The sequence below is a fragment of the Xenopus tropicalis genome, chromosome 4 (assembly GCF_000004195.4).
Source record: "Xenopus tropicalis strain Nigerian chromosome 4, UCB_Xtro_10.0, whole genome shotgun sequence".
In the NCBI taxonomy this organism is placed as follows: Eukaryota; Metazoa; Chordata; class Amphibia; order Anura; family Pipidae; genus Xenopus; species Xenopus tropicalis.
Window position 1 is genome coordinate 14,883,961 of NC_030680.2, and position 23,659 is coordinate 14,907,619.

General features: G+C 45.9%; 1 protein-coding gene across 7 annotated transcripts in view; it reads right to left on the reverse strand.

Moving 5' to 3' along the window:
* Window positions 1-19,508, reverse strand: part of shank2 (SH3 and multiple ankyrin repeat domains 2) — a 310,238-nt gene extending 290,730 nt beyond the window's left edge. For 5 of the 7 annotated variants that reach the window (XM_031899735.1, XM_031899734.1, XM_031899733.1 and 2 more), the window contains exon 1: window positions 18,961-19,508. The gene's annotated coding sequence lies outside the window, so the exon portion shown is untranslated. The remainder of the gene's footprint in view (window positions 1-18,960) is intronic. The other 2 variants (XM_031899736.1, XM_031899737.1) reach the window with 2 other exon arrangements.
* Window positions 19,509-23,659: the final 4,151 nt, after the last annotated feature.

Genomic DNA, 23,659 nt, shown 5'->3' on the forward strand with positions numbered 1-23,659 from the left:
CGTTTCCTCCAAATCTACCCCAAACTAATCATGAGGTTGTACCCCCCGCCATTGCTCTATGCCCCTAGTAAGGCGAGTCCCACAAGTAGAAGACCTATACTGTAGAGCAGGGGTGCCCAACCAGTGTATCAGGGGCAACATGTTGCTCACCAACCCCTTGGATGTTGCTCTCAGTGCCCCCAAACCAGGGAGTTATTTTTGAATTCCTGACTTGGGGGCAAGTTTAGGTTGAATAAAAACAAGATTTCCTACCAAATAAAGCCCCCTGTAAGCTGATAGTGTGCATAGAGGCCCCTAATAGCCAATCTTAGCCCTTATTTGGCTCCTCCATGAACTTTTATGGTGCTTGTGTTGCTCTCCAAGTCTTTTCACATTTGACAGCAGCTCACGAGTAAGAAAGGTTGGGGATCCCCGCTGTAGAGTGTCTAAGAGTAACTTCATGCCTTGCTTTTGGGTGCTCATCAGCTCTGATACATTCTCTGGAGATAGAGGAAAGAGATCTGCAACCAAGTATGGTCATACAAGATTTCTTGCAACTCATAGGAAGGAGCTCTAGATTGGGCAACCAGGATACAGTCACCACCTTGCCCTCATGTAGCCATCTTGTCCTACTATACCTTCTATACTTCTCTCTTCCTACCTTCAACTTCTCTCAACCATCGTAAGTCAGAACCCATTTCCGTTCCCTTTTATTCTTTTTTACTATTAAATGACCTTTATAGGTCCCGGTTAGAAACATACAGTGGCAGAGGAATGAGGAACCCCCAAATCTATTCTATCCTAGATCTCCATCTTATCTTCTTCCACCCCTGTCTAAGATATCAAGGGAGATAATGTATCTTCTTAATCATGTTAATGGCAGGGATACACCAGCTGTGTCTCTCTCGCCGGCTACACAATACATCTTGTACTAATGACATTGATGAATAAACTGAGGGTGATCCAGTTCATTTGTCCTTGGATCACTTTAGGAATCTATTGCATGTAATTATATTATATATATATCCTCCATATAGCCCCTTCATCATGCAACGTTCAGAATCCTAAGCGCAGAGACATGAGGCAGCTGTGACAAATCTGGGCCAGAATGTTCCCAAATAACATGGTTCTATCACTAAGGGAATACGAGACAGCTCTGTGTGTGCCTTTAAAAAGGACATTATCTGTTGGATTTATAGGGAAATATGGAAGGGGGCGCTGCAATACCCACAGATTGGTACATCCATAATAACCAACTCCCAGGGGCAATGCCTAATTTCCTGATCAGTGACCCGGGAAGCTGACTACAGTTCAAGGACAAACTGGTATAAAGAATGGCAAACTGTGTTCTAGCTGCCCGTATGTGGCTTGCCGGCTTATTGGCCCAACTGTGGGGTAAAAATGACAACCGGGCTTCTTCAGTTGGGAAGAATGGAAAGCCCTGTTTTGCGCTGGGTGGTACACTGCATGATCCAATAGCTGGCACGTTGGGCCCCTCAGCAGTGACGGCCTGGGGGGGGGGGCAAGGTTACCCGAGGAGCAGCTGGTGGGGGGGACAAGGGCCCAGGCTAGGGGTAGGCAGACAGAAGAGGGACAGAAGAGTTACATGCCCAACAACCACCCACTATTGGACCCCAGGCACGTGCCTCTCCTGCCTACCCCAGTTCCGGCCCTGTCTACAGGGCCGGATTTCCAAATTGGCTGCCCCGAGGCCGCCCCCAGTAGCACGCCCCCCCCAAGAGTGCGCATGCGCGATACAGGGGGAGAGGGGTTTCCGTGCGCAGTGGGCCAAACTTGGATACGGAGCAGTGGGGAGAAGTCCCCCCAATGCTCCGTATGGGTACAAATCTTTTTAGATTTTGGTGCGGCGGGGTGGCATGCCGCCCCCAGGTTTCTGCCACCCTAGGCCCGGGCCTTTGTGGCCTCTCCACAAATCCGGGCCTGCCTGTCTATAGGCATTGCCACCTGGCTACCTTGTACCCAAAGGCTCTGCATTCTGCCCTTAGCTTAGATTTCCAGTCTGGCACTGGAAGAAGTAAATAATACAGAATATCAGAACCTAAATCAAGAGCGAGGTGCAGTACACTGGAGAAAACCCATGTAGCAACTCCAGAAATAATCACACAGGCAAAAAAGTGTCTGCACACTCAAAAATTGCAAAAGAAAAGAAAATTTTTTATTAAATACAAAACATAGAAAATAAAGCCCAACGCGTTTCAACCCAATAATGGGTCTTTTTTTTAACTTTTTTGTCCCTGATGAAGACCCATTATTGGGTTGAAACGCGTTGGGCTTTATTTTCTATGTTTTGTATTTAATAAAATTTTCTTTTCTTTTGCAGTTTTTGAGTGTGCAGACACTTTTTTGCCTATGGCACAAGAAGAAGAGCAGAGCCAAACCCTCGGCACAAGTGCACAAATGAGCCCCTTAATGCTCTATCACTGGGGTCCGGGGTTGTAGTAATGACCCCTACAGGGTGTAACTATATGCCTGTGGTTCACCTGTGGCACCATTTCTACCACCCCTATCCCCTCCCCCCCAAAGCTATCAGTGCATCCCTAGGGTATCACATTGCCCAGATAGACATGGGATTGGACACACAGCACCTCCGGGCAGCCTCGGGCTCCGATACAATGTTAATGTGGAACAGAACCACGGCGTCTCCATTGTGCCACTCGCTGTCTGCCTTCCCCGGGAACAGAGCAATGAGCGCTAATACGACTTTATTCACGCTGATATCAGAACCGCCTATCACACAGGGGAAACCCGCGGTGCAGCAAGGAACTCAGCAGATGCCGTTCAAGCCTCACACGAGCTGAGCCCTGTCATCCATTAACTTTCCAGTCAACCTTGGCTAATACGCCCCGCGTAGGAAACGCTGGCAGCTTGTCTCATAGGTGGCGGAATAATTAACAGACAAGGCATTCCTCGGCAGGGGCCCCGGCCCTGGGATACATTATTCCCTCACAATTAATCAGGGAAACCAGCAGCGGAATGTACCTTAATCCTGAATGAAAGAGCATTTTCTATAGGCTCCTGTGATACTGTATGCAGCCTGCACTGCCTTTCAGCAAGTGATCATGTCATTATTTGCCTTTTCTGCTCATTCTGCATTATATTAACAGGGGGTTCTATTCAATAATGCCAGCCATACCCACTGACTGAGGGGGATCCCTTATGATCCTATAGATCTGGCAGTGAAACCCCCATTTAATATGGTACGCTCCATATAACAGCCAATCAGCGATTGCCATTTCAGGGGTAACAGAATCAGAGTAGGAGACATAAGTACCGTTTCCCTTTCAGTATTTCCATGGGGTTGGCATTCTGAGACCAGAAATTTAAAAACCTACAGGTTAAAAGATTCCCGTTTAAAAAAAAAAAAAAAGATTTTTGCGCTAAAAATGGAAAATACAAAGCGATTAACATTTCAGTATGGTAATATCTGCAGATGGCAAGTTTAGATGGCATTATAAGGTGGCAGCAAAGTGTTGGGTGTATAAAGGAATGTATTCTCTTCTTGGAGCGAAGGCACTGAACTGGGGCTTATTAAGGCAGAAACTGCAGATACTTTATATACCCTTATAATGAGTGCACTGCGTCTCTGTACTGCCTAAAGTACTGAGTCTCCACAGGCTATTATCCCCCCCCACAGTCCCTTCCCAGAGGCTATTATCCCCCCACTGCTACTATAGGCACCATCTCTCCCTACTATACCTGCCATCCCACAGCCCCAGTCCCTTCCCAGAGGCTATTATCCCCCCACTGCTACTATAGGCACCATCTCTCCCTACTATACCTGCTATCCCACAGCCACAGTCCCTTCCCAGAGGCTATTATCCCCCCACTGCTACTATAGGCACCATCTCTCCCTACTATACCTGCTATCCCACAGCCCCAGTCCCTTCCCAGAGGCTATTATCCCCCCACTGCTACTATAGGCACCATCTCTCCCTACTATACCTGCTATCCCACAGCCACAGTCCCTTCCCAGAGGCTATTATCCCCCCACTGCTACTATAGGCACCATCTCTCCCAACTATACCTGCTATCCCACAGCCCCAGTCCCTTCCCAGAGGCTATTATCCCCCCACTGCTACTATAGGCACCATCTCTCCCTACTATACCTGCTATCCCACAGCCACAGTCCCTTCCCTGAGGCTATTATCCCCCCACTGCTACTATAGGCACCATCTCTCCCTACTATACCTGCTATCCCACAGCCACAGTCCCTTCCCTGAGGCTATTATCCCCCCACTGCTACTATAGGCACCATCTCTCCCTACTATACCTGCTATCCCACAGCCCCAGTCCCTTCCCAGAGGCTATTATCCCCCCACTGCTACTATAGGCACCATCTCTCCCTACTATACCTGCTATCCCACAGCCCCAGTCCCTTCCCAGAGGCTATTATCCCCCCACTGCTACTATAGGCACCATCTCTCCCTACTATACCTGCTATCCCACAGCCCCAGTCCCTTCCCAGAGGCTATTATCCCCCCACTGCTACTATAGGCACCATCTCTCCCTACTATACCTGCTATCCCACAGCCCCAGTCCCTTCCCAGAGGCTATTATCCCACTGCTACTATAGGCACCATCTCTCCCTACTATACCTGCTATCCCACAGCCCCAGTCCCTTCCCAGAGGCTATTATCCCCCCACTGCTACTATAGGCACCATCTCTCCCTACTATACCTGCTATCCCACAGCCCCAGTCCCTTCCCAGAGGCTATTATCCCCCCCACTGCTACTATAGGCACCATCTCTCCATACTATACCTGCTATCCCACAGCCCCAGCCCCTTCCCAGAGGCTATTATCCCACTGCTACTATAGGCACCATCTCTCCCTACTATACCTGCTATCCCACAGCCCCAATCCCTTCCCAGAGGCTATTATCCCCCCACTGCTACTATAGGCACCATCTCTCCCTACTATACCTGCTATCCCACAGCCCCAGTCCCTTCCCAGAGGCTATTATCCCCCCACTGCTACTATAGGCACCATCTCTCCCTACTATACCTGCTATCCCACAGCCCCAGTCCCTTCCCAGAGGCTATTATCCCACTGCTACTATAGGCACCATCTCTCCCTACTATACCTGCTATCCCACAGCCCCAGTCCCTTCCCAGAGGCTATTATCCCCCCACTGCTACTATAGGCACCATCTCTCCCTACTATACCTGCTATCCCACAGCCCCAGTCCCTTCCCAGAGGCTATTATCCCCCCACTGCTACTATAGGCACCATCTCTCCCTACTATACCTGTTATCCCACAGCCCCAGTCCCTTCCCAGAGGCTATTATCCCCCCACTGCTACTATAGGCACCATCTCTCCCTACTATACCTGCTATCCCACAGCCCCAGTCCCTTCCCAGAGGCTATTATCCCACTGCTACTATAGGCACCATCTCTCCCTACTATACCTGCTATCCCACAGCCCCAGTCCCTTCCCAGAGGCTATTATCCCCCACTGCTACTATAGGCACCATCTCTCCCTACTATACCTGCTATCCCACAGCCCCAGTCCCTTCCCAGAGGCTATTATCCCCCCCACTGCTACTATAGGCACCATCTCTCCATACTATACCTGCTATCCCACAGCCCCAGCCCCTTCCCAGAGGCTATTATCCCACTGCTACTATAGCCACCATCTCTCCCTACTATACCTGCTATCCCACAGCCCCAGTCCCTTCCCAGAGGCTATTATCCCCCCACTGCTACTATAGGCACCATCTCTCCCTACTATACCTGCTATCCCACAGCCCCAGTCCCTTCCCAGAGGCTATTATCCCCCCCCCCCCCACTGCTACTATAGGCAGCCCAGTCAGTACAGCTTGAACCCCACAAAGACAGCCCTGGCCCCAGAATCCTTACTCTGCCTCAGTAATAATTAAATTGTTTGACAACTCAGAAAGCCAAAAGCTAAGAAAGAGTTGGAGGGAATTCAGATTCATTATTGCGAGATTTCTAGAAACCCGGTGAATGGAAATGGAACCAAATTTAGCAGAATCACAAAGACATCAGACCTGCCTCTGCCAGTCGCTGCTTTTGAGGAATCGGCGGAAAGTAAGAGATGCCTGCAGAGGATTATAATGAGCCACGTCAGAATGAAAACACTTTTTTTGTGAAATAAAGGAGGTTTCAGTTAATACACTTTGTAATTTTTTTTAATGATGCAGATGTTTCACACCCCCTTATTATCAGCAAGTTTTCATTTTTTATTTCTGCGGTGTAGTTGCCTGGCAACCAGTGTGCTTTCCTGAATTCCTGGGGGGGGGGGGGGGAGGCAGTGGGGGCTTCTGTGATTGCTCCATATGTATATATATATATTTGTGGTCACAACACCATGCCAAGAGGGGAGTCCTGGGAAGTTTCCTATAAAGTGCAATTAAAGGGGAAGTTAATCATATTTATAAGCAGAATAATATTTATTAATGAAATCATGTATTTCTGTTATCTATTATATGTTTATAAATATAAGGGTCATTTATAACTGCTTCCTTAGGAGTGCTAAGCAGTGCATAATTGCACCCCCATAGTGCCCATTCTGGTGCAAGGTTCTGCTCTGAGGGGCAGGGGGTGAAAGGGTTAATGTCTATATGTCTCTGCCCGACCTTCATGGGGCATGTATTCACCCCGGCAGCTGTAAATCACTTAGCATGGGGCACAGCAGGGCGCAAAGTGCTCACAAGTATTAAATGCCCCTATATATCACATCATATATGGTTGCTATGGGTTACTAGACCTGGTTGCAACTAAGCTAATTTAATAACATTCATCATATTCCTGCTGGCTTTGCCCCTTTATTTGTAAAAGGAGATTTTGGGTAAATTCATGAAACCTTTGCTTCCTCGAATCTGATCCGTGTTTTGACTGCATTTAATCTTTAACACTGGCAAAGGTGCTGTTGCCAGGCAACATCAATGTGCAGTATGGGGGTGTAAAAAGGAATGGCCCCTCCTTATTTCATTTAAAGATTTTTATTTTTATTAAATCGATCATTTTATTATCTTGATCCCTGGTGGGACAAGACGAACCCTGAGTAATCGGATTATCTCTATAGGGTATGGGAATTCAATTAGAACGACCCATTATCACCTTTATTAATCATATTGCACTTCTTTTATTAATTACTAAGCATTCCCCCGCGGCACGGCACAACAGGGGCGAATTACTGCTGGGAACAGATAAATACGGGAAATTGATAGGTAACATATAGATACAAGCCCTGCACACAAGAGCTTACAATCGACTCATTCCCAGACAAAGGCTGAATGGGGCAGTGGTTGTCTAATAAATTTGCTTTGGAAATAGGAAGGTGCTCCCTCAGCACAGGGGGACGTAGGCAGCCACTCCTGTGTCGGCTGATGGGGGTGAACCCATAAAAATAAAGATGGCCAAAAATCCTCAGATTTTGTTGAGCTGTTTGGCCGATTTTGAGCATGCTGCCGAGCCTGTTGGGCATGAATGGCAGGTAGGGGGGGTCTTTTAGACCAACAATCCTGTGATCCTGGGGGGTCCACGGCTCTATAGCTTGACTTCACATCCTGCGCTTAATATTCCTTACCAAAGTCGGCCCAAATGATCAGAACAAATTAAAGGTGGCCATACACATCTATGACCCCCAGCGGCGTAACTTGGTCGTTCCGGGCCCCCCTGCAGAAAAATTCCCCAAGGGGGCCTGGCGTGACCAGTCCTTCCTCCCCCCCTCCCAGCCATTTCACGCTGCACCTCCTGACCCCGTGCCACCATATTTAAAGGTAGGAGAAGGGCCAGGGTGGAGGGACGATGGTACAGCAGACCCTGCGGTCTGGGCCCCCTTGCAACCATGGGGTCTGCTGTATACATAGTTATGCCACTGATAGCCCCTCATATGGTACCTGTCAATCAGCACGCTAGCCAATCGGGCAGGGTAAAGTGTATGGCCCCAGTCAGATGTCATTCCATACAGGATAACATTGATTGCCTACTTTTGTAGAGTGTAAGCTCTTTTGGGCAGGGCTTCCTTCACCTCTTGTATCGGTTATTGATTGCTTTATATGTTACTCTGTATGTCCAATGTATGTAACCCACTTATTGTACAGCGCTGCGGGATATGTTGGCGCTTTATAAATAAATGTTAATAATAATAATACTCACAAGGTAACATGCAAGCAGCCAATCACTTGTGGCAATTCATTGCTATGCAGTTACCAAGGGGAAGGTTCATTTCTGGCTTGTAGTAGACTGTCCAAATGAATCTGCAATTTTGCCCTTGTGCAATTTAGTTTGTAAATCCCCTGTGTTCCATTTTCTGTTATCTCACTGGTATAAAGATGTGAAAAAACCCTATTTTTGTAAATAAGCCCCATGTCGCCACGTGTTCCAAATGCTAGTAACAATAGCAGAATACAGCCCCCCAGCCCCCTCTCCTTACGGAAATCAGCAAATGGCACTGGTAAACAGTTACACGCAAAGTGCAGGCCAGGAAAGGGTTAAAGGGTTGGCTATTAAAGAGAAAAATAATTAGGCCTCACTTATCTTAAGGCAAATCCTGCCTTTCTAATTGGATTTTTTTTTTGTACCAGTTTTATCCATAAATAACTCTTCGGTACCAAAATAGAAACACTTCTCAAGAAAATCTCAACCTGAGCTCGGCGACAGGCGATTATCCAGGTAGGAAAGCAAAGGCGCATATTGTGACTCCAGAATAACCGTACAGGTGCGGGGGTTACGCCCCCCGCCATTCTGCTCTTATCGTCCTAATATGAGTATAGGAACGTGAAGCCAAAGCTGCTGGGTAGTGCACCCGTTAAAGGGACATTACACAATAAATTGCTAGGTTCAGTATTGCCTGTTCCAATATGTTTATATATTGGGTATAGTTACCCTTTACATTACTCACACAGTAATCATTTCTACCCTAGGGAGGGCATACAAAAAAAATGCAACTTTTTAAATCTGCCACTTTTTAAATAACCGCCACTATGTAGTACTAGTTGTTCTGGGTCCTTTGGGTCAGAGTCTTTTGAGGGAAACAACAAATCAAACTGGGTCTTCCGCGACAGCAGCCAATCTGCCATCTGGGGACTGCAGCCAATCTTACTGAGCCTTCTGGGGACAGCAGCCAATCATAATAATTCTTTTGTTTTTCATTCAAAATACCTCATAGTAGATTTTAGCATATAAGTGGGAATTGCCATATTGCTCATCTGAGCAGCAGCATTAATCACTAGGAGTGCTCTGGTACAGCCTATGGAAACTGCCTGAGCCGAGACACCCAAAATAAGGCAGTCTCACCCACATGGACAAGTGAAAAATCATTATAATTAATCAACGCTGTTTTTGTGCTTGCAATGAGGAATGCTCACTTGGGGAAAGTGCTTTCGGTTTCTATTTTTCTGCTTGTTGCAGAAAGGCCCTAAGTTTCTGCCTGTTAGTAAGCTTCTCTCTACTTCCTAGGAGAAGAGAATACTTTCTGCTTGTTAATGGCAATGTTTTCTTTCTGCTTGCTAGGAGAAATGCTTAAACACTAATTTACAATTTTTCTGTCCGATGGGAGTTACAGTTACTTCCTGCTTATTACTAAACAATAATTTTTTTCTGTTTGATGGGAGAAATGGTTATTTTCTGCTTGTTACTAAGCAATATTATGTTTCTGCAAAAGGAATGTCAGAGAACTACCTACTTCCTGTTTAGTAAGTTATGTTACTTCCTGCTTGTTACTAAGCAACACAAATTTTCAGATGGATGAAAAAATGCTTACTTCCTGCTTGTTAGTAAGCAATACTGCTTGTGGTGGAGATCCTAACATCCTGCCTACTAGTTAGCTTAGCTATTTTTCTACTTCCTGGGAGAAGCGCATACTTCCTGCTTGGTACTAGCTATGTTTTATATTTGCTCGCTGCATCACTATGCAATACTGTTTTCCTGGTTGCGGGAAGAAATGCATGCTTCCTTGTTACTGAACAATATTATATTTCTGCTTTCTGGAAGAAATGCTTGCTTGTTACCAAAAAGAAGATTCTGTTTCTGTAGAAATGGTTACTTCCTGCTTGTTACTAAACAATACAATTTGTCTGTTCTATGGGAGAAATGGTTACTTCCTGCTTGTTACTAAACAATACAATTTTTCTGTTCTATGGGAGAAATGGTTACTTCCTGCTTGTTACTAAACAATACAATTTTTCTGTTCTATGGGAGAAATGGTTACTTCCTGCTTGTTACTAAACACTACAATTTGTCTGTTCTATGGGAGAAATGGTTACTTCCTGCTTGTTACTAAACAATACAATTTTTCTGTTCTGTTGGAGAAATGGTTTCTTCCTGCTTGTTACTAAACAATACAATTTTTCTGTTCTGTTGGAGAAATGGTTACTTCCTGCTTGTTACTAAACAATACAATTTTTCTGTTCTGTTGGAGAAATGGTTACTTCCTGTTTGTTACTAAGCAATATTACATTTCCTCTTGCCAAGAGAACTTCCTACTTCCTGCTTATAATTTATGTAACCATGAAAACCAATCAGCATGAATAGCACTGATTACCCCTCCATCGTACACAGGTCCCAGGCAAATGTGACAAAAAATTCCCTAAAAACAAACCCCAAACCCCTAATTTGCATATGTAAATTGAGAGGAAAAATCACCCTCAGTTGTCCAGTGATCTAAAGTCACATGATACTAAAGGTTCACATTCTGTAAATTAGTTCATCCATACTAACGAGTGAACAGCAGAAACCAGATGGGTTTTCACTTTAACCCTCATGTTTCCAGCCAGCCAACCAATAGGAACAAGTCTGATGCTCCTCCCATCACTATATGTCCAAATCCCTCCTCCAAGCGCATCCAAGAGCACCTGCTCCCTACACACTAATGACCAATAAGGGTTAACCCCATCCTAGCCATGTTTCTATAGCTGCCTGCCCTTCAGCACATGTATGTTTCTATAGCTGCCTGCCCTTCAGCACATGTATGTTTCTATAGCTGCCTGCCCTTCAGCACATATATGTTTCTATAGCTGCCTGCCCTTCGACACATGTATGTTTCTATAGCTGCCTGCCCTTCAGCACATGTATGTTTCTATAGCTGCCTGCCCTTCAGCACATATATGTTTCTATAGCTGCCTGCCCTTCAGCACATGTATGTTTCTATAGCTGCCTGCCCTTCAGCACATGTATGTTTCTATAGCTGCCTGCCCTTCAGCACATATATGTTTCTATAGCTGCCTGCCCTTCGACACATGTATGTTTCTATAGCTGCCTGCCCTTCAGCACATGTATGTTTCTATAGCTGCCTGCCCTTTAGCACATATATGTTTCTATAGCTGCCTGCCCTTCAGCACATATATGTTTCTATAGCTGCCTACCCTTCAGCACATATATGTTTCTATAGCTGCCTGCCCTTCAGCACATGTATGTTTCTATAGCTGCCTACCCTTCAGCACATATATGTTTCTATAGCTGCCTGCCCTTCAGCACATATATGTTTCTATAGCTGCCTGCCCTTCAGCACATATATGTTTCTATAGCTGCCTGCCCTTCAGCACATATATGTTTCTATAGCTGCCTGCCCTTCAGTACATATATGTTTCTATAGCTGCCTGCCCTTCAGCACATATATGTTTCTATAGCTGCCTGCCCTTCAGCACATATATGTTTCTATACCTGCCTGCCCTTCAGCACATATATGTTTCTATAGCTGCCTGTCCTTCAGCACATATATGTTTCTATAGCTGCCTACCCTTCAGCACATATATGTTTCTATAGCTGCCTGCCCTTCAGCACATATATGTTTCTATAGCTGCCTGCCCTTCAGCACATATATGTTTCTATAGCTGCCTGCCCTTCAGCACATATATGTTTCTATAGCTGCCTGCCCTTCAGCACATGTATGTTTCTATAGCTGCCTGCCCTTCAGCACATATATGTTTCTATAGCTGCCTACTCTTCAGCACATATATGTTTCTATAGCTGCCTACCCTTCAGCACATATATGTTTCTATAGCTGCCTGCCCTTCAGCACATATATGTTTCTATAGCTGCCTACCCTTCAGCACATATATGTTTCTATAGCTGCCTGCCCTTCAGCACATATATGTTTTTATAGCTGCCTGCCCTTCAGCACATATATGTTTCTATAGCTGCCTGCCTTTCAGAAGAGATGTAGCGAACTGTTCACCGGCGAACAAATTCACGCGAACATCGGGTGTTCGCGAACGCGTATGTTCGCGAACTTTCAGCGTATGTTCGCAGTTTGGGTTCGCGCCGCGTTTTCCGCTGCGTTTTTTATCGTCGTAAAAGTATTGTACAATATGCCGCACAAGTCACACATGGCGTTTTTCCGCAAATCCCGTTTTCATGGTGTTTAAGCGCGACATAGCAAAAAAGCTGCGTATTTTAGCTAGAATAGCTTGCGTTTTTTGCGCAACTCTGTGCCAATAAAGTATTTTTCAGAGAAGTTTTTGCCCTTGATCCCCCTCCGGCATGTCACTGTCCAGGTAGTGGCACCCTTTAAACAACTTTAAAATCAGTTTTCTGGGCAGAAATGGCTTTTCTAGGTTTTAAAGTTCGCCTTCCCATTGAAGTCTATGGGGTTCGCAAAGTTCACGAATATTCGCGGGTTTTGGTGTATGTTCGCGAACATGTTCGCGAACTTTTTTTTTAGGTTCGCTACATCTTTCAGCACTTTTACGTTCCTATAGCTGCCTGCCCTTCAGCACATGTATGTTTCTATACCTGCCTGCCCTTCAGCACATGTATGTTTCTATACCTGCCTGCCCTTCAGCACATGTATGTTTCTATAGCTGCCTGCCCTTCAGCACATGTATGTTTCTATACCTGCCTGCCCTTCAGCACATGTATGTTTCTATACCTGCCTGCCCTTCGGCACATGTATGTTTCTATAGCTGCCTGCCCTTCAGCACATGTATGTTTCTATAACTGCCTGCCCTTCAGCACATGTATGTTTCTATACCTGCCTGCCCTTCAGCACATGTATGTTTCTATACCTGCCTGCCCTTCGGCACATGTATGTTTCTATACCTGCCTGCCCTTCGGCACATGTATGTTTCTATAGCTGCCTGCCCTTCAGCACATGTATGTTTCTATAGCTGCCTGCCCTTCAGCACATGTATGTTTCTATACCTGCCTGCCCTTCAGCACATGTATGTTTCTATACCTGCCTGCCCTTCAGCACATGTATGTTTCTATAGCTGCCTGCCCTTCAGCACATGTATGTTTCTATACCTGCCTGCCCTTCGGCACATGTATGTTTCTATAGCTGCCTGCCCTTCAGCACATGTATGTTTCTATAGCTGCCCGCCCTTCAGCACATGTATGTTTCTATACCTGCCTGCCCTTCAGCACATGTATGTTTCTATACCTGCCTGCCCTTCGGCACATGTATGTTTCTATAGCTGCCTGCCCTTCAGCACACGTATGTTTCTATAGCTGCCTGCCCTACACATGAGACTTAATATTGAGATCTAATTACAGCCCCCACCATTTAATATTTCACAAGGGATCATGGGAAATGCAGTCAAGGAAAAGCAAGGCATGTGACCCAATCCCAGCTGAGCGGAGAAAGTTCAATTACAACACGCGAAGAGAGTGATCCCATGAGTCAATATCCAACTGAAATTCTGATATGTTGTATTTACCCAGGGAACCTGTGCAAACACTGTGTGCCGGCAGCATCGGGGGGACTTTAATCCCCAAACACTTCATTTCATTTGCACTTGAATCAACTCAGGCACAAGTCCCAGCATTCCCAGGAACCCGACTGCCGGGGAATCTGCCAACCCAACACACCGGGATGGTTACTGGCAAATTCCAAGGATCGTCTCCGATATCCATTCATTCAGAAGTGACAATGGCTTTAGAGTTACTTGCGAGAGTAATTGCTCCTGAAGGCAGCGTCCGACTGGCTGTTCCTTTCCCTGAAACAATGTAGCAGAAGGCAGCCGCCTAGCAGAGCCGGTGAGGAGCTCTAGTTACACTGTATCAAGAGACAGAACCGATAAACAGAAAGGGATAAACAATGGCTGCTTTCCATTGCAATTACAGTCACGCATAACTTGGAAACCATTGGACATGTTTAATGAATGTGCGCAGGAAAGTCGCTTCGAATGACATTCTCTTTCATTCGGCAAAAAAACTGCTGTTGGGTGAAGTTGCCCTTTAAGCCATGGACAATATCACTTTCACCCACGCTCTCCGAACCCCAGATATGAAAGCCCAGCTTGTCAGAAGAAAGAGCTAGGTGCCCTATGTGGTTCTTCTTCTACTGTACATGATGGGCAGGAGAATATAGTAACCAACAACAGAGGTTCAGGCACACTTCCCAGCATGCTTAGCGAACAGGGTGATCTGGCCAGTGCAATGTTACATTAAAGGGGATGTAAACCCTGCTGCACTGCTCAACCACACTGGCTGGACAATAAATTCCAGAATAATGTAACATATAATGAAGGGTGAGGCATGCTGGGAGCTGTAGTCCAGCAACATCAGGGTTGTATTCTTAAAGCAATATTGCACAATAAAACTTTTCCCAAATCCCCACAGCCAGCGACTGCTTTAAAATGCAAAAAATCCCCCAATGAGAATCCCAGCTGATCTGTATAAATCCAGCTCCATGTTCTCTGTTCCTGCAATTGGAGTTGGGAGCATTAAACCCAGTTTCCCAGCACTGAACAAGTCTGCCCTTATCCCCATGTCTGATTCCTGTGCCATATAATGAGGGGAAAATGCCATCATTATCTCTATATGTAAGGTACCAGCAAGGGGCCTGACACAGTGCTGGGAATCAGCATTCTCATTGGTCACTTCTTCTGCATCTATAATGAAGTTTTTTGTCAGTAAAATTCTCATTGGTAAATTTTTTTGCATCTATAATTATGTTTTTTGCAATTTCTATAGCAAACCTAGGGGGAGCTTCCAACACACAGCAATTTCTATTACTTCAACAACAATATTAGTTTCCTTGCTGAATATACTGCCCAGCCCCCTCAAGCTGCTATTAACACTTTCAGTAACCTAGAAACTCCGAGCCCGGCATGTGATTAGAAGACCTTACAGTGATTGACAGAAGGGGTGTGCTACCCTCTGCACAAGAGAATTCTGGAAGTACAGGTATGGGACCTGTTATCCAGAATACTCGGGACTTGGGGTCTAGATAAGAGATCTTCCCATAAGTTGGATCTCCATAGCTGAAGTCTGCTAAAAATCATTTAAATATTGAATAAACCCAATAGGGCTGTTCTGCCCCCAATAAGGGGTAATTATATCTTAGTTGGGATCAAGTACAGGTACTGTTTTATTATTACAGAGAAAAGGGAATCATTTAACCATTAAATAAACCCAATAGGGCTGTTCTGCCCCAATAAGGGGTAATTATATCTTAGTTGGGATCAAGTACAGGTACTGTTTTATTATTACAGAGAAAAGGGAATCATTTAACCATTAAATAAACCCAATAGGGCTGTTCTGCCCCAATAAGGGGTAATTATATCTTAGTTGGGATCAAGTACAGGTACTGTTTTATTATTACAGAGAAAAGGGAATCATTTAACCATTAAATAAACCCAATAGGGCTGTTCTGCCCCAATAAGGGGTAATTATATCTTAGTTGGGATCAAGTACAGGTACTGTTTTATTATTACAGAGAAAAAGGAAATCATTTTTAAAAAAATTTCAATTATTTGCTTATAATGGAGTCTATGGGAGATGGGCTTTCCGTCATTTGGAACTTTCTGGATAACAGGTTTCCGGATAAGGGATCCCATACCTGTGCAGGTATCTAGTGACTACGGAACAACTAGAGCCTATCATGATAAAGGGTCAGACTCTCTTTTACCAGCAGTCCAAGCAAAAGAAATGATCCGGTTACTCTGCGGCGACTACGACTGTCACATCAAGCTGGCCACAGATTTAGGGGGGGCATCTGAAGCAGTTGCAGATTTTATGCCCCCTGCAATTTCTATTACCTTCTATTTCCCTGCCAGATATACTGCAAGTACAATTAACAGTGACTATGGAAGATCTAGCGCCTATCTTCATAGAGGGTCAGGCTCTCTTATCAATGTCCTGGGCAATATAAATCATCTGGTCATTATGCAGTGACTACAGATGCCATATCAAGCTGGTCACAGATTTAGGGGGGCACTGTAAACCTCCTGACCCCCAGCAATTATTACACCATCAACAATATTTGTTTCCTTGCTGAATATCCCCCCCCAGCTGCCCATACACGTTTCATTAACGATTTTCTACCCGATGCTGGATGAGAAATCACCAGATATTACTAATAATAATTCAAATGAATGAACAATAATAATATTATTATTAATAATAATTTGACAGATTTGTTGAATCGCACTGAAATCAGTCATTAGGGAGAGAAAAATCTTAAAGGGGACATACAGTATAAGATCCTCTCGGGTCCCTGTCCGTGTTTCAAATGAGGGGTGGGCGTGTCCACTGCCTGAAGCACAGAAGGAGGGGGATAGCCAATCAAAGCCCTGAACTCACACAAGCAAAGACAGGCTTCAGTCCCCTATCAGGTCAGCCTAACTGCTGATTGGTTCCCATCCTAGAGTGCTGAGTGCCGCTGGCACCACTGAACAGCATGGCAAAGGAAGTTGAACCTATGGGTGGGGCTAGTGGGATTTTAGGAGAAAATTTTAATAAATCAGCCCCAAACACTACTTTTTAAAGAACATTCCTTCTATATTTAGAAGAGTGCAATTCAGTGGCACAATACTGATTTTCATGCAATATGTCCCCTTAAATGTGTATGGGCAGTTCTATCTCAGTAACCTAGTTACGTACTCAGAGACCAGAGTGATTGGCAAAGGGATGCTGGAATTTGGGAGGTACTGGATACAGAGAGACTATGGAAGATATGGATAGTGCCTATCATGATAGAGGGTCAGGCTCTCTTTTATTAATGGTCCAAGTAAAATAAATAACCCGGTCATTATATAAGGGGGGATTTAGGGGGATTTTGGAAGTACATGTAGCAGGGACTATGGATGAACTGGTGCCTATGGGGTCAGGCTCTCTTATCAACACTCCAAGCAAACAAGGTAACCTGGTCATTCTGCATTAACTACTCATTCCACATTAACCTGGCCACGGAATTAAGGGTCTACAGACACCTACTAATATCTGTGCCCCCATTAACTATATTATAGAGCCCCTAAGGGCTGCGCTATGCTGAGGAACAGAATATGGAATAGCTAGCGCAGCTCTGTGAGGTCCCACACTCTGCACAGGGTGCTCCGGCGCCTCTTGGCCCCAAAGCTGACAGTCAGCCTCCCTTCCCACTACTTACAACAAATGCAGCCGTGTACAGATGAATTATTTATAAGGGACATACAAAAGCGTGCATAGGAAGATGGCTGGCAATTATAATGTGCTGATGGCAAACAGAAATAGGAGGGGTGACCTAAAATTTATATTAACAAACACTAACTCCCCACCCCCAGTATAAACTCCACGTTAGGGTTAAATCATCACACTTGGGGGTAAGAAATGCTTAGGAAATTTTTTTAAAATGTAATTCCAGGAATTTGGATCTGCGAGTTACTAATTGTTGTTGAACTGCAACTCTAAATGCGGTGCTGGTAGGATGTTGGGACTTACAGCAGAATGACAGCTGGAGGGCTTCAACCCCTAATGTATACATTAACATATCCCATTTGTACATTTAGCAGCATTGTTGCCCAAGCCGACCCTGTACAACTGGGGGTGGGGGGCAAAACCCTTTATGTACTACCTTACAACCTGCCCAGCAAGGCAATTGGAATTCCTGCAAAGCCAGAGACAGAGCCGGGTATCTGTAAGGAGATAGCAGCCAGCATTGTGTTCCACTGAAAAGAGATAGCTGTGGGCTGTCACCATACACTCCCCATGTCCCCTAATTAATTCCCTCACTATAATGCACTTATTCACTAGTGCCCTGAGCTGAGCAGCACCCACAGGACAGGTGTGACCCATTTTCCCTGGTCTGAATCCCATGGGCTGCCCTATAGCCTGGATATAGGGACCCTATCAGGACTCACCCCCTGCTATAATCCCATGGGCTGCCCTACAGCCTGGATATAGGGACCCTATCAGGGCTCACCCCCTGCTATAATCCCATGGGCTGCCCTATAGCCTGGATATAGGGACCCTATCAGGGCTCACCCCCTGCTATAATCCCATGGGCTGCCCTATAGCCTGGATATAGGGACCTTATCAGGACTCACCCCCTGCTATAATCCCATGGGCTGCCCTATAACCTGGATATAGGGACCCTATCAGGGCTCACCCCCTGCTATAATCCCATGGGCTGCCCTATAGCCTGGATGTAGGGACCCTATCAGGGCTCACCCCCTGCTATAATCCCATGGGCTGCCCTACAGCCTGGATATAGGGACCCTATCAGGGCTCACACCCTGCTATAATCCCATGGGCTGCCCTATAGCCTGGATATAGGGACCCTATCAGGACTCACCCCCTGCTATAATCCCATGGGCTGCCCTATAGCCTGGATATAGGGATCCTATCAGGACTCACCCCCTGCTATAATCCCATGGGCTGCCCTACAGCCTGGATATAGGGACCCTATCAGGACTCACCCCCTGCTATAATCCCATGGGCTGCCCTATAGCCTGGATGTAGGGACCCTATCAGGACTCACCCCCTGCTATAATCCCATGGGCTGCCCTATAGCCTGGATATAGGGACCCTATCAGGGCTCACCCCCTGCTATAATCCCATGGGCTGCCCTACAGCCTGGATATAGGGACCCTATCAGGACTCACCCCCTGCTATAATCCCATGGGCTGCCCTATAGCCTGGATATAGGGACCCTGGTACCTATCCTGTAAAGTACATTTATCCACTTGGCTCCAAATAGCCCCACTCACTAAGTGCCAGCTGTTAACCCGCAGGCGTTATTAGTATGGCAGCTGGAAAAGTCTTCCGGGGTACAAGGGGTTAATGGATCACTTACCTTTGCAGGGGGAGAAGCCTCTCATCGGAGCAGGAGAAAAGTCCAAAAGGAAGGAGTCCTGGGGAGCAGAAAGTGAGTCCTGTGTCCGCAACTCCAAGATTGGGGTTCCCCAGTTGGTGGGTGTCCTGGTAACGAGGGGTCGGGGATCCCCCCAGTTGTGAATGGATCGGACGGAGGTGCCAAAGTGGCTGCTCCCAAGGAAACAGTTTGTGCCGAGAGGAAAGCGCAGGGAGACCTGAGTCGGAGGCGAAAGGGAGGGAGGAAGAGGAGGAGGAGGAGGCAGCGCTGGGGGAGCGCAGATCTTCTTTCTATTCACCTGGCTGCTCTCCTCCCCATGGCTCCGCTCACTGGCACGGCTGTGGCACTGCCCTCTCCCGCTTGCCAGTCAATGAAACCCACGCATGTAGCTTATATGGAGATCGCTGGGCAGGGGGTGGAGAGGGAAAGTAAAACACCGTTTAACCCTGTTTAGCCCAGTCCTGAATCACAGGGTAAGCAGAAATGCAGAGCCCAGAGGGTATGAAAGGTACTGCCGGTATGTTCTGCCCATGGTACTCACGGTAGGTAACGCTGTATACAGGAACATTCCGTATCTGGGGCTGGAGGGGCGGGGTAAAAGTCCTAAAGTGCGCGGAGGTGGGCCAAGGCTCCGCGCAATTGCGCAATAACTTCACTTCCACTGCCGGCCTGTTGGGTGCGCTCTTCTCTCTCGTCATTGGTCATTCTAGAGACAGCACTGAAGTGCATTATACTTAAGCAGCGACTCATCCATTAAAAAGGGGAGGTTACTGTAAAATTAACTTTTGGAGTAATAAAGACAGGAATGTTGGATGGCAGTTGGTCGTCTTTATTTGATTTATTTTTTTAATTATTTCCCGTTTTGGTTGTATATAGGTTGTATGTGGGTTATTAACCCTAACAAGTCAGGAGTAAAAATAATGGGACCCCCATAGCAAGGCAGGAAGTAGACTTGCCCATTTGGGGGGTGAGGACATGGCAGAATCACAAATTAAATACAGATACATACAGAAAAGGTAGAATTTTTTTAATCATGTGACCCAAAGTCCTGTGATTGTAAGGGTTAAGTGCAGTGCAGACATTTGGGTTCACCCATTTGGGGGCAGAGAGGGGTGCATGTATCAGGGAAGTCCCAGCTGCTGCACTTTATTAGCAAAGTTATATAGTAGGGCAGGTCTACTAAATCATGAAAAATAAATTCTGATTGCTTTCCCTTTTTTTCAGGAAAAAATGACACAACTCAGACTTCGCTTTGTCCTTGCACCAACTTTATGCCCCACAAAAATGAGCACAAGGTTCCCCATAGGCCTCCAATGTAATAAAAATTTCCAACTGAAACTTCCAACTTTGCTGCAAAAATGCAAAAGAAATGCAACTTTCCCTTAAAAGTGAAAAAAAATGTCACTGATATTATCTAAATTTAACTTGCCCTTTAGTATTGTCAGGGCTGGACCCACTAGGGCCCCCAGAGAAAATACAATATAAAACCTACTTTCAGAAAACTGGGCTATAGAAGGTCTAGTTTACTCTATTATAGGCAAGAGGGTGTTTGAGCACTGGGTGGGGGTGGGGGGGGGGGAATTGCACCCCATTATGGCCAATGTAAAGAGCACTTGTGACTGTAGCTTTATTGGGGTGCAGGCTGAGCAATGGGCACAGAGCTCTCAGGTGCAAGGAGCGACGGTTATTAATAATAATATTGTAGCTATCAGGCTGTCAGGGGATGCTGAGAGTTGTAGTTAAACACTCAGAGATGTAATATAATAATAATGAGCCCCCCCCCCCCATGCACAACCCTGCTTCCAATGCTCCCCCAATGCCTTTTTATCTAATAAAGCAGATTTCCAGTCCCAGCTTGTACGCAGGTGAGTCAATTAGCCTGAATGAGCCTCTCATCGAGCTGATATTGACCGCCCTGCGCCCCGGCGAGCATGTCTTTAATATGCGGCGTGTTAATGGCTCCCTGGTAAGTACATTGCGCTGGAACAGCCAGTGACTCAGCCTTCGCTTTCATGTGCGGCGGGAGATGGAGCAGTGTGGGGCCCCTGTGCCGCTGTACTGTATCCTGCAGCCCCCTCACTGCTTGGGAGGTACCACATCTGCCTGTGTGTGAATGCAGCACCAGTACTGTAACTGGGTCAGAACAAAAAAAAACAAAAAACAATATATTTGCTCAGTTGTTGCGGGACTACTAATTCCATTATACAGCTTAAAGCATGCTGGGAGCTGTAATTCAGCAACATCAGGGTGGAATGCTTAAAGGGGACCTGTCATCCCTAAGAAATCATTCATAATTCTTTTCTATTGTGCCAGCCAGGTAAAATAAACTTTACTTACCCTTTATCAGTTTCATAAATCTTGTTTTATTGTGTTTTGAAAATCACAATCGCGGCAAGCAGGCAGGCACCATTTTGCAGACACTGTTATTCAAGGTTTGGGTCATCCCCCAAATCTTGTTTATGCCCCAGAATGGGGGACCTGATGCCGATGCACAGGATACACAATTATAGAGGAGGGAGGGGGACATGAGAGGAGCGCAGTGAGATTTAGGAAGTGCAGAATGGAAAGTGAAAATGTCTGACCCGCCTCTGTGCCTGAGGGATAGAGGCGGGGCAGGCAACACATGATTGACAGCTGAGATTATACAGTTATTTCTATCTGGGAGACAGGTCCTGTTTAAAGTAACATTGCACAATAATTCCTCTCCCTGTCTCTCCAGGCTAAGCAGCCCAATGCACAGGTTTTACATCAGATAATTGATAAGCTCTGTAGAATACAATGGTGTTTGATTGAGCTTATCCATTTTTCTACTGTGTAATTTAGCTCTTTTTGTTAATTTGAATGCCTGCCCCAATGGCTACACAGCAACTTTGTATATATAAACTATAGTCATTTTCTGAAGCAAATACACAACTTTTACCAGTTCAGGGAAGCAACACATGTTTTAATTACTTGAAAGCACTTTCCTTTCTTGGTGTTACTGTTCCTTTAAAGTCAGTCTTAAATAGTCTGTCGTCCCTCCTGATGTTTGATTGCAGTGCCATATCACGTCTCTGAAATAACCCAATTCTCTCCCTATGTAAGATAACAGAAAGATGCTTGAAATAGCACTGGTGCAGCATTTTTATTGGTCACTCCTCTGTCATGTGTAATAATATTTTATGTACATCCCCTTTAGCTGCGTGATCTCCTTATCAAACCCCTAAGGACTTAGGGCCATGGCCAGGCCAGTCACCCATATCAACCAATCAAATACAGTATTAGATTTTATTATGTAGCAGGCTAGTAAAAACTTACTGCTGATTGGTTGCTATGCTTTCCTCTTGTTTCCCCTAATACATGGTGCTTGGACATTTACTTGAAAGAAAAGGGACAATATTACTGCCCTATTTCTGTTAGAAAGCAAAGGCTGCCAATTGCATAGACACTGGCACCCATGGGTGGTCAAATGCAGTGCCATACAGCGGGCACACTGGGGGCAGCAGAGCTAAGAGACCCCAGGGCCGGGGCTGAGACGTGCAGAGCAGGTTATTACACACAGGAAAGAGTGGGTTTGGAGAGCAAGGATTGCTGCCCTTTTCCATCCATTTGCAGATGACTACAATGCCCACATCCCATAGGCCGGCAGCAGCAGTTGCCCAGCGTGAAGGGAAAGGCATCTGTTTGCTTGGCAAAGTATGTGCCAGGCAGGGAAAGGGGTTCTTTCTGCCTGTGGGGATTGAGATGTTTGTATTAGATGTGGGGATATCTAGGTCTCACTGAATCACTATCTCCCATAATCCTTAGCAACCCAGGTCTGATTAACAATAGGGCAGAACAAGCTGTGTCTGTGGGACCACTTATATATATATATATATATATGCCCAGTTAATGCCAGTGCATCAGATGAAGACATGGGCGCTGTGTTGCCCACATGGCGGGTACGAGCTGCCACAAACGGACTATATTATCATTCGATACTGATGACAATTGATGAGACGGCGTTTCCAGGAAACGGATCGATGCTCCTAAGGATTTCAGGTGCCGCAGCCCCGCAGGTAGCGCATCTCACGCATCTCACGCTGCTAGCTAATAGCCAGGGCTCCATTCTTAAAGGGATACACATGTCTGAATAAAGAAAAGTTTACTTGAAATTGTGATGTAAAGTGGCATGGTTTGGGGGTCTTTACTTACCTTAAGTCTAAGCAATAGGCCCCTTTTTAGGAAGCAGTTCTCATGTGACTGCTTCTACTTCTTTGCAGCAATAACACAGCAGCTCTACCTTGCTTTATGGCAGGGATTCTAGATATACAGCCAGGGTCAGAACACTATGGGTCAGATCAATGACTCAAACTTTATCTTATTTAGGGCCTGAGAATGGGTGGCTGAGGCAAAACAAATAAACCCAAGAACTTTTGGATGAAAATTGAGAAATTGCTCCCCACCCCCAAGGCCTGGGTGCCCTATGCCTCTCCCAAGTTGTACAAAGTCGCCCCCCAGTGGCTGCTCTTCACCTGTACCTGGCCTTAGAAAGCAGAGCCCCTAGGCCAGCCACTCGCTCCCCTTTTCTAAATCTGGGCCATTACCCACTGCTTGTACCGACTCCATACACCAAAACTGGGTAGCGTTTGCTGCGCCTGCCTCACTGACGCTGACCGTGGTAACGCAAAGAACCGCTTACACTGCTGCATCCAGCCAAGGG